Source organism: Staurois parvus, unplaced genomic scaffold (genome assembly GCF_062004578.1).
Source record: "Staurois parvus isolate SC_StPar_1 unplaced genomic scaffold, SC_StPar_1.0 ptg000530l, whole genome shotgun sequence".
Taxonomy (NCBI): Eukaryota; Metazoa; Chordata; class Amphibia; order Anura; family Ranidae; genus Staurois; species Staurois parvus.
In genome coordinates, this window is record NW_028318326.1 from 2,547,011 (window position 1) to 2,563,779 (window position 16,769).

At 41.1% G+C, this 16,769-nt stretch overlaps 1 protein-coding gene across 1 annotated transcript in view; it reads left to right on the top strand.

The window, feature by feature from the left end:
- Nucleotides 1-16,769, top strand: part of PDE11A (phosphodiesterase 11A) — a 717,642-nt gene that overhangs the window by 1,701 nt on the left and 699,172 nt on the right. The gene's annotated exons all lie outside the window — the stretch shown is intronic.

Consider the following 16,769-nt stretch of genomic DNA (forward strand, 5'->3'; position numbering starts at 1 on the left):
TCACTTTTGTAACCATTGCCTACATTTAATATGTACTTATAGGTATATGTGTGGATGGTATATGTTTATCATGGTCACAAAGAGTGAACATCACTAGGTAAATATTCACTGGCACATTATAACATTGAGCTATGTATAGCCATTGTTAATGTGCTTTAGAAATTCACTATAGGATATATTGTATATAACATGATCTCATCATGAATATATAACATTACCATGTAACTGAGTGGCAAACTACACACCGACTGCTTATTTAACTGGCCTGGTTTTAGGTGGCTTTTTTCAAGTAGGGCACATGATAATCTCTGTACTTCTTTATCTCTGCAGGAAATCTATTTTATGCAGTTTACATTTGAAATATTACATTGCAGGATTACCATCCCCAAATTGATTCTTTTTTTTATGAACAGCTGTCCAAAAAAATGTCAATTCAAACTTTTTAAAGGACATATTGCCATAACAACACTGACCACGGCTATGATCTGTTGTAGTTTTCAGTAGTGATGGACCATTATAGAAAAAAAAACTTTTGTATTCTTATAGCTATGTGTGGTAACACTTGAACATGATTTTATTTTTCACATGCCTTTATTTCACTTTTTCTCCACGTTAAAGCTGGCCATGCCTTTGTAGAGTCATACTGAACGAAAGAAATCTGACAGATTCCTCTATTCACGCTAAACAGGGTGGAAGGATGAATCTCTCCTGCTGGCTTTTGTATACTGACTGCCAGCTACAGTGGCTGTCGTAGCATCTGACCACTGCCTGCTTCTCATTGGATACAAGTGCTATTCGGCCAACAATTTTCCACCCAGTTATCTTTGACAAAATCTTTGTCAAGCTGGGTGGCACCGACAGGTGAATCGGCCATAATCTGAGCCGTGTATGGCTGAAGTAGGACTTGAACATTTTTGCATAGTTACATTGGTTCAGCTTGGACCAAAGTATGCATGTGCAATACCCCATGGTAGCTGGAAATTACTGTGGTAAGCACCGATATAACACTGTTCGCCACTGTCTTATAGGTCCTCTGCTGAGTGTCTATACTACTTAGTGGATACAAGAGATTGCTCACTCGGTAATAGTGTTCTTCAGAAAACGCTTTGCATTTTCTCAATGGATGAGATGGGAATGTTGGTGTCACAATCATCCCCTTGTCCAGTTATAGAGAAGGTTTGCATGCATTGAGGAAATGCAAAGTGCTCTCCATATGATGCTCCTGCTGAGTGGGCACCCACCTGTGTTCAGTAAGTAGCAGGGCAGCCAATTGGCATGGAACCTGGAGGACAGTGCCTACCACAGTGATTTCTAGCTGCAGCAGGGATCGGCCAGGTATGGCACATGCATGCTTACAAGCTGCACCAATGTAGCTATGTAAAAATGTCCATACCTAAACTTTAGCTTTAAAGTCAAACTTTCTCAATCAACGTTGACTATTTTGAATCCCTTTGCTGCTAATATTAGTGAGTATATAGGAAAGAATATCATATTTTATTGTTTTAAACATTTTTTTACATGTCTTCAGTTACTTCTTGGTTTCCAGGCCTAGAGAAATGTTGTCATACATCCCAGGAGTCTTCACAAGGGGAGGAGGGGTTGTTTTTAGCTGAGCACACCCTCCTGCCTGCATACCTGAGCTAAGGGCAGATGTATTCCAGGAGGTAAATACATGAATCATCTGCCCTTACTCAAGATGGCTACAGCCATAAATGCTAGGGGTCATTTTTAAATCTAATTTCTCAGCAAAATAAAGCATGGAGACATAGATGGATGGGCAAGTTTGTTTTGAATATTCAATATGAATTAAATAGCATTTTTGTTTTGAGGTGCTCAGATGCATTGTAGTTCGGCTTTAATCTGTCCAGCAAAAATGAGTGAGGGGTTGGGGAAAACTATAACACCATTAAATGTGCTTACAACAGTTGCTTTTTATTTATGTGGTTCAAATAATTTTTGGTTGATTTAATCCTTTTCTGTAATTTCTCAAGAATTCTGGTATTATTACAGTTTGTCCCAACTCCTGTCATTAGTTCTTTGGTTGGTCCATCAGGAATGTAAATACTGAGAAAAAAAATAAAAGGTATGTGAAATAAAAAAGTTTTTATACTGAACACTATCATTACATGTAGTAACAATATATTTTACACATTTATTAGAATAAAATATTGTTCCTAGCAGAAATCATGCAACATTTGTGATGATAGTGCTGAGAGATTAGGTTCATTGCACACTGTAGATGGCTGTGCCAATTATAAGTATCTTCTGTTTAAAAGACTACCACCAAATTAAAGCTCATAAAAGGCTTTTTTTTTCTTAAAATAACAAGCATGTCTTACTTATCTGCTCTGTGCAATGAAATTGCACATAGCGACCCCGAACTTTTTCCTCTGGGTTCCCCTGCTGCCACTCTTGGCTCCTCTTCTTCAGTGTTTGCCACCATAGCAAGCCACTTACTATCGGGGCAGACGTACGGGCTCGCTACCGAGATGGGTTGGCAGAAGAGACAGGCAATTTCTCATCTGCAATAAAATACACCTCCCTATGTGCCAGCATGACTAGCTCCTGCCCCAGCCAATGAAGATGGCCAAAAACCAGCATGTAAAAGTAAGGGACAGGGACCATTAGAGCAAAGGTGTGTATAGCTCCCTTTAGTTCTGCTTTAAGTCTATACATACCATAAAGCAGCCCATAGATTATGCAGTTTTTCTTTCCTTCCACATGTGCACATGGGCATGCTGCTTCCGAAGGAACACAATGCAAAATGAAGCCAGTCAAATGCAGCCTCTGAACTGTAGTTTACACTACTCCATTGACACTACTCCAGCCTTAGGTTTTAGACAGAGTCTGGTCTCCATGACGTAAAAAAGCTAAAATATTTGGGTGGACTGACCCTTTTTATCATTTGATTTATGTTCTGTGTTCTTTATCAATGGATGAAGTTCTATCTAGGATGCTCATGTAATAAGGGAGCTCATCATTGATTCTGACATTTCCTCTTTAATGTTGCTTTAGTATTTAAAGAGAACGCGTCACAAATGCATAATATGGTCCTTGCACAAGGCACTGATATTTAAACATCAATATTCCTGGCCAAAATTTCTTTCTGTTTATATTGCACATATTTGTGCATATTTGTGTACATTTTTGCACATATATAAGTAAAATATATTCTAGCTCTCAGAATAGAATTTTAACCTCTTCAAGTACAATTGAGTATTGTCCATGATACTTTTATTATTTGCACTAACATACAATTTTGAGGACAAGCCTTCGGAGAATGTCCCCTTCTTCAGGTCTAAGCAGTACTGAAACAAAGATTTAGCAGAATGTTAGAAGAGATGTAGGGGATGGGAAGAAAAAAAAAAATCACCTCAAGCAACCTCTTCAAGTAAAATTGTACGTATATATTTGCACGTATATGTGCATATTTGTGTGCATATGCACGTAAAACTTCAGACTGGCAACTCTGATTTCTGTAAAAAAAAATTATTCCTCTATATGCAGTGCATGTCTACGCACCTGTATGTACAGGCACATTGAAATCAATGGGCTGCATTTAGATCAGTAAAAAAAAAATGTATGCATGCCTAAAAAGAGTTTTAGCTTCGGTTCACACTATGAGTCGAACAGAAGGCACACCACATTACTGTGCAATTCACATGCGATTCAGTGAGGAGTGACTTGGGCCCATTCATTTTTAATAAGCTCAAATTGTACCACATTGCACCAAATTTGGAAACACACTGCAACCGGAAAGCATGGTTGTTTTGTACCATGCAATTCAGTGCAGGCAAATGTACTGTGTTTGCGACCTGCATTTGGGGTGTTGTTAATTTGCACTAACACCCGCTGAATTGAATGCGGTGCAAGAAACGCACACAGATCGTGAGTTTCTCACATCGCATTCTAGTGTGAATCGGGGCTTAGGCAGCAGTGTGCAAAAGGTCTTACTTTGAAGGGAATCTTTTAATGAAAACAGAGCAGTACTAATGTAACCATTGCAGTGCATTAATGCATCCACATTGATGGGCATTATTCCATGCGTCAATGTGCATTGCATTAAGGTAGCCCATTCAAAATGTATAGGCTGCCTATACACGGCGCATAAAAATGGTGCGTGCAGCAATTCTGGCAGTACATCATCTGCCACTTCTGGAAGTCCATCGTCAAGATGTGTTGGGCTGCTATTCAGAATGATTGGTACCTGTAACATGCATTGCAGTAACTATGAGTACTGCAAAGAATTGCTTGCAGAGTGAATCTACGTTATTAAATTGTAACATGAAAAAGGGACACTGCTTTGTGTAATTCATGATTTTCTCCTTGTCCTCCTGCTCTCTATTATATAGCCACTTTGTGAACAAGAAGCGTCACGCACTTTGTGACTTGCTGCATGGCCAGAAACTGCTCACACCATCTGCAAGCCATTTACTGAAGCATGCAGTGTTGTTTTAGCTTGTTCTGCAAATGTTCCAGCAGATCATTATTGTACAATAAGGTGGAAAGGTAGATCTTTATAGTGCTGCAAAATCCTGGCAGCCTTTTCCTTCCTTGTGAGAGACAATGAACAGTGAAGAACCGGACCTTTTGAGAACCTGCATAGATTTCATATTTAGCTGTGTGGTCAGAAAGATTATCAATTATTGAGAAACAATGCAGCACTGAGGAAACTAGCTTACTAAAGCATGCTTACCTGCGATGCGTGATTTGAAGATTTAGGTCAATCTGGATAGCGGGATTGGCATGACCATGCTGTGACACTCTAAGTTCCAGCATTTTTTCTGCTATATCAAGGTACAAAAAAAATCTATATTTTTATACACACTAGCTTCAAAACCAGATGTCAGATGTTCCATCTGGGGGTATACCTACCAGAGCTTGAGAAACTGAGGACTACATGTTCTATATACAGATGGCAGAATTTTGGGAGTTTAGTGTTTAGCAGTTGGTAGGTTTTATTTCTGCACTAGAAAAATGGTAGACAGATTGTGATTAGTAATATAAATATATATATATCAGGGGTTGACAGATAAGAAAGAAAGCAAGACAGAAAGAAGGAAAGAAAGGCAGGCCTGGAGGGCACATTGAAATTGTAAGTTCACATTTACTGAAAATCTGTAAGGCGAGCTTACACTGGACTACCTCTCCATCCCCACCTGTCCAGCTGTACTAGTGTCCCATGATCCCCTGCTGTCAGGCACTGGGATGCCACTTCACCTGTCTGGGGATTTGAAGTCCCCATGGATTTCTATCCTCCCAACACTGACAGGATGGGCTAGATGGATTCTGATTGGTCAGCTTCATCCATGTGATGGTGCTGACCAATTAGAATGCCTTTTGTCCATACATGCTGAGAAGTTTGGATAGGAGATTAAGCCACGGGGATTTCAAATCCCCGGATCAGTGAAGTGGCGTCCTGGTGGCTGACAGCAGATGGCTGACAAAATTCTAGGTGCCAGGATGCAATTTGTAGTAGCCATGGTGACCTGGCACCTGGGATTTGTTGAGCCCTGATATCTATCTATCTATCTATCTATCTATCTATCTATCTATCTCCCTTACTCCACACTCCACCTGAAGAGACAACGCAATTCATGAAATAAATAGTGTAAACATTAATTAATAGTTTAAAGAAATTAATGTGTCATATACACAAAAAATGCTTTTTGAAACCAACACCACTGCGGCTGCAATTAAGAAACCCACACCAATCTATAGCAATTCCACATAAAATAATTGGAATTGATTGCAGTGCCGTGCACACAATAATTAATTCATACTCTAGAAAAATATAAATATAATAACGGTCCAACTCAAAAATTAATATAACACGCCTACTGAGTAAATAAAAATGCTGCATACAAAAAATATGTTTAAGTAAACTCCAAATCCCCCACATGTTCTTGTTACAATCTATTTGTTCAATAATTTAAATGAAATGAAATCCATAAAAGTCCATTAAATTCACTTACATCTTCAAAAGTTCAATCTTGATATTCCAATGTTCACCCAGTGCTCAGTCATCCACACCCCCTTTAGCTTGCAACTCACCGTATCTTTATGCCTCTCTATTTAAAGATCAGCATTAAACACAACAAGGAGGTAATCTCTACAAAACAAGGGGAACAGGGGGCCCCATTTGAAACTGCTCTAATTCATAGTTCGCTTTTAGACTAAGGTGCACATGAAAGGGATTTGCACAGAGCAAACAAAATGTATTTCACAGCATGTACTATTTAGCGAAAAACAAAACAAAACAAATTTAACTGCCTAATAATTTATTAAAAACAGAGATTTTAGTTGGGCAACATTTGTGAATATGTGGAAGATACACCGCCTTATCAAAGCCGCTCTGTATAATGCAGTTCTAACTCTAGAACCTCCATGTTGGAGCAAGTATAGCATTGTTAAAATTAAGGGCAGAAATGCTGGGAAGCAGCCCATTCCTTCTTAAAGTCTCAGGGATATCTTGATATTCCAATGTTTACTCAGTGCTCAGTCATCCACACCCTTTAGCTTGCAACTCACCATATCTTTATGCCTCTCTATTTAAAGATCAGCATTAAACACATTAGGATCCTCCAAGCTGCCAGCTTTACTCCAGAACCCACTCTCTGACCCCTTGGATTGCTGCTCCAGTTCTCATCCACAGGGTATAAAAACAGAAACTAGCAGCCACAACAGTGTAATTCCGCATAAAAAAGGAAGCTCCAATGCGTTTCGTCCAATGAGGGACTTTCTCAAAATAATTTTTTTTGTATGCAGTATTTTTATTTTGGTGTGTTATATGAATTTATGAGTTGGACATTTATTATATTTATATTTTTTAGAGTATGAATTAATTATTGTGTACACAATGTTGCATTCAGTTCCAGTTAATTTTATGTGGGATTTCCATAGATTGTGATTAGTCTTTATGGGCAACTTTACTTTTAATCCCATAAAACAGCATCATTGCATATATCCAGAGAGGTAGAGGTTAATTCCATTTTTTTTAAAGGTAATGCATTGTGTTTTTAATTTTTTAAATTAAATTCCAACCTAAGCATCTTTATTTTTTTTTTCAACCTGAAACAATACATAGTGATAAGCAAATCAATGTGCATATTTCATATACCGTATATGTACAAATAAAACTTCAGCAAATAACTCCTCAAATTCCTGTGTATACCAGTGCTGCTGACACCAGTATACCAGTTTAGCGGCTTGACGTCATTGGACCACTCTACGCATTACATCACATCATGTGACTTCCTCAGGAAGGCACTATTTTATGACATATTTCATATATACATTTACAGACAGCGTTTCTGGCTTTTGTCCCTGGGTGCATGCTGCCCTAAATGTTAATACCACTTGGTACACCGTCTAGCCGCAGCAGCTGTCAGCCCCTCATAGAATTTTGCAGGCTGCTGGCAGAAGGCTTGGAGGGTGTGCCTGTGCTTTCCACTCACACCTAAATGCCAGAGTCTCATGCATTGGGGATAAATGCTCAGTGTGCATAATACCTTAATGGAGAAACATCTCCATGTATGAAAATGTCAGATCTTTCAATATACTTTATGTCAGTGCCTCTGTACAGTTCATTACTGGCAGCCACTGGTTGCTGTGATAAGTGTGAGCTCCCTACCACAAATTACATTGTGTGTCATTTTTTTCCCCCTTACCTAAACTTTATTGAGGATAGCAACATCTGATAAAGTGCATGCACAGATCATACATCCCATCTAAGGTGTCTATCTATCTATTCAGTCACATCCAACCCTTGGCAATTGCATGGACCATCACTTGTAAGCAACTTTTTCCTTGAATTCTCTTAGCAATTATTTTACAGGGTAGGTTGGCAGGTCTTTCCCCAACCCCTACCATGCAGGAAATCCCACATGGCCAGGGATGAAACCAGGACAATTTAGACAGGAGCCAATTAACCTACCAGCATGTCTTTGGAGTGTGGGAGGAAACCAGAGTACCCAGAGGAAACCAACGTGAACACAGGGAGAACATGCAAACTCCATGCAGGAGGTGCCATGGTTGGGAATTGAGCCCATGACCCAATTACTGCAAGGCAGAAGTGCTAACCACTAAGCCACTGTGCCTCCCATAACTAAAGTGTATGTATAACCAAAACCTTTTGTTTTAGTTTTGTATGACGTGAGGAAGGGTTAAAACCCTACTGGTTTATTTTTTTGCTGTGTGTTTTGGAGGGGAGAGCTCCTTTATTCCTGTCCTGGAGATACAACAAGAAGGTGATCTCTGCAAAACGAGGAGAACAGGGGGCCCCATTTGAAACTGCTCTAATTCATAATTATCTTTTAGACTAAGGTGAACATGAAAGAGCTTTGCACAGAGCAAACAAAATGTTTTTTCCAGCATGTACCAGTTAGCGAAAAAAAAAACCCCAAAACAAAACAAATTTAATTGCCTAATAATTTATTAAAAACAGAGATTTTATTATTTTTGAATATGTGGAAGATACACTGCCTTATCAAAGCCCCTCTGTATAATGCAGTTCTAACTCTGGATCCACCATGCTGGAGCAAGTATATCATTGTTAAAATTAAGGGCAGGTATGCTGGGAAGCAGCTCATTCCTTCTTAAAGTCTCAGGGACACATCAGAAAGTCGAGCACAACACAGTGGCAGCTGAAGGCGTCCAGTGTGACCCCCACATCAATTCCAGCAAGCTAAACAAAAATGGTAGCCACTTCAATTTATAAGTAGCTAAAAGATCCTGCAATAAAATCTTGGCAACGGATTTAATCCTTCCCCACACTATCAGAAACTAAAGGAAAAAGTTTTGGCTATAAATATGCTTTAATACTATACAGCTAAATTTGTCCAATGGTACGTTAAAAAGAGCCAAGAAGAGATTTATACAGATCTGTATTTTTTATCTGTCCATAATGTCATATTGAGTAAAAACATAACCTTAATATTATGCACTGTATTTTTGTATTGCATGCGGATATAGATAGTTGAAAGCTGAGTGGAAATTATGCTTTTCTGTAGAAATAGAATAGGTTACTTTATATTTATTAGTTGTCATAGGTTATGGAACACAAGTCATGGGTCTTGAAGGACATGATTCATTTTCATGGGGACACACAGATCTTATTCCATATTTAATGTGTCTTGTAACATTCTGTACTAATGAGAAAAAAGTTCCTAATTTGTTTGTTATATCTAATAGATGAAAAAAAATTACCACTTCAGCTCGCATACTGGTGCACCTCCTGTAGATCAATGTTTACATTTCTACTATGGTCCTATTAATTTGGAAATTTTGTCATTACTAAAGATAACAGGGCAATATATATATATATATATATATATATATATAGTGACAGTAGGCAGGTAAAATCACTGGGTTGCGCCCAGGACGGTATATACTGTATCTGTTCTAGATTTAGGCTCTATGTGGATTTGTTCCACTAGGGGGAACTGCTGATCCTTCAGCAGTGAGGTAATAAGCCCAGCTGAAGGTAGTGGGCTCATTAGGGCCTCTATAAAACTTTCCAGCCTGGTTAGGGAGTTGCTCCATCCTGAAATCAGATCTGTGTCTGAGTAGGCTGGTGAGCGCCATACTGATCTGTGTCGTGAGACAAAGGCCTGTGTGGCTAGCCTCCAACTGATAGGGGCTTGGTGTAGCATAAAGCTGTACCTAGTGGATAGCTAGGGAAGCTATTGTATAGTAAGTGGCCAAGTTGGCAAGGATTTAATTTCATGTTTCTTCTTGGTTTGATGTTTTTCTTGTAAATAGTGTAAATAAACTGCACCTTTTTTGTTTTTCACCTACACTGCTGTTTTGCTGTGCCTGTTTTTTGTGTTGTGAACTCACCCAGGGGGTCACACACACCCGCTGCTAAGCAAGCCTCGTTACATATGGTGGAGGACCGTGGGCAGTTCGTGGTAAATAAAGGCCAGCATGGAGGAGATAAGACAGTTGGCTCTGGTGAATGCCAATCAACAACAGGTAAATACCAATCAACAACAGATTAATGCAAATGTCCAGCAGAGCATTGCAGCCCAGCAGAAAGCCCTGGAACAAGAGGAGGCCCACCATAGGGAATTGCTGGTGCAGCAGGACCAGAGACACCAGCAACAAATTGAGGCCATCGTGAAGCAGCTCTAGCAGAGGCAGCAGACTGAGGCTGGGAGTGATTCTGGTAATACACCATCATTTTGTGTGGGCTGTTTATTGCCAAAAATGACTGGAGATGATGTGTTTTTAACCACATTTGAATGGACTGCTGAAAGGAAAAAGTGGCCTAAGGAGTAGTGGGCTGGACTGATGGCCCCATTATTAGCTGGCGAGTCGCAGAAAACTTATTATGACCTGGATCCTGACCAAGCCAAAGACTATGATGTGCTGAAAGCAGAAATTTTGGCACGATTGAGTGTTACCCTCGCTGTCTGTGCTCAATGTGTGCATAATTGGGTTTTTTGGCTTGGGAAAACTCCCAGGTCACAGATGTATGATCTCATTCACCTGAGCAGGAAATGGCTGCAGCCAGAGACTTTGACAGCCCCAAAAATTGTGGAATGTGTCGTTATGGATCGGTTCCTGAGATCTCTTCGTAATGCTATTCAAAGGTGGGTCAGCCATTGAGACTCGGAGACAGCAGACAAGCTTGTGGATCTAGTTGAGAGGTACTTGGCTACGGAGAACCTGACCTCCTCTTCCAGAGACTCACAGACTTTCCACCCTAAGACCAGACCATCCCTAGTGGCGGGTAAGATGATACCAAGGGGTGAGGGTGGAGAGACTGAGAGGGTTGGAGTTTTACCCAATATCTGGCAGGAGGCGGCAAAAAGATTATTTGCTGCCGGCAAGAGGGATATATTGCAGCCAATTGCCCAGTGGTGGATGAGCCAATGCAATCTGACTTTCTAAGGGACAGGTGTCAGTTGCTGTTTGCGACAGTCGCATGCACTGCCAGCCGGGGCACCGAGAAACATTTATGTAAAATGTCTATTAATGGATGTAATGTTGTGTTGCTGGATTCAGGTAGCCTGGTAACCTTGATAAAAGAAATTCGTCACTACAGGGGTCTCTGGGCATTAAAAAAGGTGGCTGTTATTTGTGTGCATGGGGACACCAGAGAGTATCCAGTGGCAACCGTGTCTTTTGAGATCCCCCCCCCCCCAAAGGTAACTCGTCTCAAGTAGGGTTGGTGCCTCACTTACCACATGATGCCATTGTGGGGAGGGATTTTCCAAAATTCTGGGATTGTCCTGACCCCCCCACTGTCTCCCCTTCAGAACAGTGTACAGGGATAAGCCACTCTGCCTTTTCTGTACGCCAAGTCAGAGCAGATCTTAATTACCTCCAGCTTTGTTATCTATGAACTGGAAGTAATTATTTTTGAATTTGGTGCATTTAATAGCACAACTTTGTAAAAGTCACTATGAAGATATTAAGAACTACTTGAATCTGCTGCACTGGATGGTAAAGTTACCAAAATGAGTGGTAGGGATTTTAAATCTGGCACAGGGCATTTTAAAGGGCCATGGCACCAGAAATCTGTCCTTAGTGCTTTAATGAATTGACGGTCTGAGGAAGGAGTGTCTGTGCATGCTCTGAAATGTGTTACTGCCCCCTTGATGTCACGTCTGGCGCATGTGTTCCACGCCTCTCCTGGAAGTATGGAGGCCATCTTGCCCGTGCATTCCACCACACTCACTACCGCTGGTCGGTTCAATGCATCTCCCTGGCGTTATACCTGATGAGCTTTCATCTGATTGCTATCTTGTAAGTACTTTTAACCTTTACTATTCACCAAACTGCTGCATACTGCACTTAGAGGCACCTTCCCTGCTATTTACTTTAATGAATTTCCCTGAGTATCTGAACTGTAGTTCCTGCCCATAAAACAGAAGAACAATAGTGCATGAGTTAGTGCTTGTGCTGTCTGAAAAACTTAAAGCAGAACTGCACCCAAAAAGGGGAAGCTCCGCTTTTCCTCCACATCTCTGCCACATTTTAAATAATTTTTTTTTTTTGTAGGGGAAGTGGGTGCCTGGTTTGAACAGGTACCCACTCCCATTTCCAGGCAGATTACTGAAGCAGATCCACCTGAAGTTCTCTAACACCCCCCCCCCCCACACACACACCCGCAACCTTCTGAGACACATCACAAATCCTGGAAGGCTGCGGGATCTTTCACAAAGTGCAGTGCGGCTCACGCATGCACAGTGGAAAGCCAGCTGTGAAGCCATAAAGTCGCAGCCAGCTGCCCACAGCTAACACAACTGTGATTGGTCACAGCAGGTCACACGGTACTGGCAATGGGGCCAGTACACAGATCTGTCATCAGCCATGTCTGAGGTACACGGCCGGTGAGAGATCGCGCAGCTCTGCTGGCATGCAAACTGCGCATGCCTGAAAGGATGCCATATGGCGTCCACCCACAGGGACAAGGGTTTTTGACGGCTGCCATTCGGCCATAGGCGGGGCAGGAACTGGTCAATAAAAGTCAGCATCAACAGTTTTTGTAGAAGTGATAATCAGCGCAAATACTGGCACCAAGTCCGGAACAGTCTGGTAGTGGGTAAAGATGGTTAGGGTGACTTTAATTAGGGGTTTCCATATGGCACTAAGGGCAAGCTCCAAACAGTACTGTAGCAGACTCTGTGTTAATGAGAGAAGAAGCTCCTCTAAGTGCAGATGACACTTTGTTGTAGTGTAAAAGTAGGAACACTCACATTTTAAGTGGTTAAACCATGTAAATGTAAGTGTTCCTACTTTTACACTACAATAAAGTGTCATTCAACAGTTTTTGTAGCTGCTGACTTTATTTTTTGCACAAGTGATTAAAGCTCCTCTTGAAATTTTATAGGCCACCAAAGTCAATGGACGCAACTAACTGCACACACCTACATGATATTGTTCCTTGATGACATGAGAAGTGAGAATTGTATGCTTCCAAGTTTATACTAGGTCACAGAGAAATTCTTATATTTGTGCTTGTCTGTGTTAGATCCAACCCCAGAGGAGTCACTGCTCTATAAAATAATTATTCTCTGCCATTCTTACTAAACCCAACTCCCAGAACAGTTGATGGAGGAATAATTCAGAACCTTTTACAAAAAGCCTCTGTGTAACAGGTGCTGCTAATTACTTTCATATCAGTGTTGTATTGTCTTCCTTTACTTTTGTTAAACTATTTGTGTTCCCAGTATACTGACACTAATATCAGGTTTATATCCAGTTGTTAGCCTGCATATCTTCTTTTCTGGAATATTTTAACACGAAAGAAGCTCACTAATATGGTATTAATCCACTAACTAAAGTAACATGTTTAACCACATTTTTCACTGTGTAGATTAAAGGTCTCACAGGTACTTGTCTGTCTTCAAATTAGCTTTTAACCTGAGAAGGACCTTAAATCCTAAGTTTAGGCTATATACAGGGCCTTACGTTTGGGCCATTCCATCTGGTGTCAAGGCATATCAAAATCCAAGAACAAAAATAAAATATTTTGCAGCTTTCTAGTCCTCAGGTCCTGTGGCTGCATTAGTTTTCATTTGATGGGCCTTTTGCCCTTTATTTTCACCTGGTTGTTCTGCCAGTAACACACTTCCTGTCCTGTGGTGGCAACGCTCTTTCACTGTACTCTATGGAGAAGCAGAGTTGTCACCCTAGAACAGGAAGTTTATTAGGACAACAGAAACCCCTCTCCTCTTCTCCATAACACAAGGGTGAGGTCTTCTGTATGATTTCTGACAGAGTCATTAGGTATTTTCTGCACAAACGGATATAATAAAACATTTTCAATTGCAAGTTTAACAGACCCAAAGCAAGAAAATAAGATAACTTACAACCCAATTCTAGGAAAAGTCTTCTCTTGCAGTGGAGCTACACCCACACTGCAAGGGTCAACTGCTCGTTTTTGTCTAGGGGTTGGTAAAAGGACTTTTACTTACTTGATCCTCCACTTCCCCAGGAAAGCAGCATTAGCTTACCTTCAAACAGTGGGCTGTGCCTTGGCGTCCTTGTTTCCAGTGCAGGGCTATGGTCCCTGCATTGTTGTTGACTGCCAGAGTACAAAGGACAAGAGGTTGTAGGGGCCTTGGAGGGAGTCACGGCTGGCATACAGCCTAGAAACAAAAAACAAAAAATCAGCACATACAGATTCCCCAAATCCCAATATCAAGGGACAGAAAATAAACGTTCATAAAGTCCAATGTCATATAATGCAAAATAAGTCCATATAGCACTAGGGCAAGCTCTTATAGCTGTAGCAGGCTCTGTGTGAAGATAAAGGAAGAAAAAAAGCTCCTCTAAGTGCAGTATGTCAACATTTATTAAGGAGCAATGTAAAAGCACTCACATGGTGAAAAAGGTAAGAAAGCTCAGGTAAGGTAATGGCCGAGTCCTCGCTGCAATAGCCATGTCCACGCTAAGGGAGATTGCAGATGTCACAAGAAGCCGGCCGGCCGGCCTGTGAAGTCTCTGAAGATGGCGTCTGGAGTGCACCTTGGAGCGCAACGACGGCGTCAGCATGATGACGTGGGAGAGACATTTTGGTATACAGCCTAGGCTTAGTATCCTGGGTCCTCCCCAGGCGGAAAGCAATTTATGTGAACACAAGGACAGGTACTGAGCATGCACTTTATGTTAGTTCATGTACTTTGCTGGAAATAACAGGTTCACTTTCATGCTACAAAGTATACTGAATGTATTGGTGAATGCATTTTGAATAGTGTGCCATGCCCCAGAACCATACCAAGAACCCTCTACTCTATGATTTCTGAGGATACTCTAAAGAGGGAGAGATTTGAAAAATAGGCTTAACCTGCTGTATTACATATTTTATGAAATACATTCAATGATACCTCTTTCATTGTGTAATGACAAAAAATAACTGTGAAAAAATATGTTCTATAATGCCAACAGGGGAGCATATAGCTAAAAAATGTTTAGACAAAATAAAGAATTTTCAGATATAAACAAATCCAGTTGATGAGTCATTGCGCTACTGTAAAAATTCTGTCTTCATGGGCCCTTGGCTATGAAGGCTTCTGGATTATACGAAGTGAAAAATCATAATTCAGCCTTTAGGGAGTCATTTGAGAAATATAACATTGTCTAAATAAGCAAAGGATAAACAATTCTATATTACAGTAAAAGTAGTAGAATTTAATTTTTACTTTGGCTTATTTTTGTAATAGATTCCATTCATGCTGAGGTACTTATCATTATAAAACTTAGTATTTGATAGTTGGTGAAGCACCCTCCTAGTTAGGTTGCTAATAGGAATGAGGTAAATTTAGTTTTTAGCTCCTCTGTAGCCAGTGAAGCATATTTGTATTGCTTTTAGCTGTTCTGGGTCTTGCTGGTTGCAGAATCAACTACCTCCCCCTTGTTTCTAGTATGTTCTGAATATAGTGGGTTGGAAGAGGCAGACACTGGGCTGTCTATTCATATGGCCCCAGATAATTCCTGGTCCAGGGGATTACCAGCAGGGGGCTGGGGTGTGTATAAATAGTCTGGGGCCTGGGCCAGCAGAGGTCTTGTCCTGGAGGAGATGACCCAGCCTGAAGGGCTTCTGGCCTTCTGGGCAGATTAGCTGAAGACTGCAAGAGTTTCAATGAGGTCTCAGCTCAGGGAGAGCTGGGGGGCCTGTCTCTAAGTGGCTGAGAGCAGTTTGGAGAAAGTCTGCAGAGAATCTGGCCTGGAGGCTCATTATACAGGGTATGGTTGATAGTAGGAGGCATCCATGTACACAGGAACATAGTGAGCAGAGGCCTGAGAGAGTGAGAGATCCTAGAGACTGTTTTTGCTTGGTCCTGGGAGACACTGTTCCAGAGTTGCTGGCTTGAGGCTGCTTCTATAGTGGGAATACCCAAAGCTGTATGTCCACTGTCTCTTACAACAAGAGGTCCATCTTGAAGAATTTTTAACTACTATCAGAGTGTCCTCTATTACAGTAGCACTAAATATGGAGTATCTCAATGCTCACCCTACACCCCATCCAGGTTTAACCTGCATTAAGCCTAGGTTCACACCTAAGCGTGTTCCGCAGCGTTTTGCAGAAACACACTACAGTCCATTTAACATGATTTCCTATGGGACATGTTCACATCTCCGTGTTTTCACCAGGTGTGTTTTTTTGGAAAGGGTCAAGGACTTTTTTAAATATATGTGCAGTATGTGTATGTGTGTGTATGTAGCACCCTCCTAGTCAGGCTGCTAGGACCCCCGTAAATTTTGTTTTTGGCTTCCCTGTAGCAGGGGCGCAGTGTTCACTTTGCTTTTAGCTGCTCTGGGTTCTGCTGGTGCAGGCTCAACTACTTTCCCCTGCATCCCATTGTGTTCTGGGATATAGGGGGTGGGAGAGTGAGACATTAGCTTGAATATTTTTCCAGCCTCAGCCAATCCCTAGTCGGGAGAGTGATCAGGAGGGGGCTGTGAGGGGTATAAATAGGCTGGGCCTTAAACAGCAGCCTCCAATTAGAGCAGTGTTTCTCAAACTTTTTTTCTGTCAAAGCACCCTTTAAAATTCTGCACAATCTTGAGGCACCCATTACAAAATGTAAAAAACTAAACTAATAGTTTTACAGAAAGCAGCAACATCTGCACATGTGGGACAGCAGAAGTGCTTTATTCTTCAAAAGCAAATACACCTTTGCACACTGGTACTGACTAATATTCCATTGTCTCTCTTCTCCTTCAGTTTCTCTCTCTCTGAATCAGCTAATATGATCCCAGTGCTGATGGACAGGAGCAGGGTAGGGGCAAGCAAGGGTGCTATGCAGGTGCCC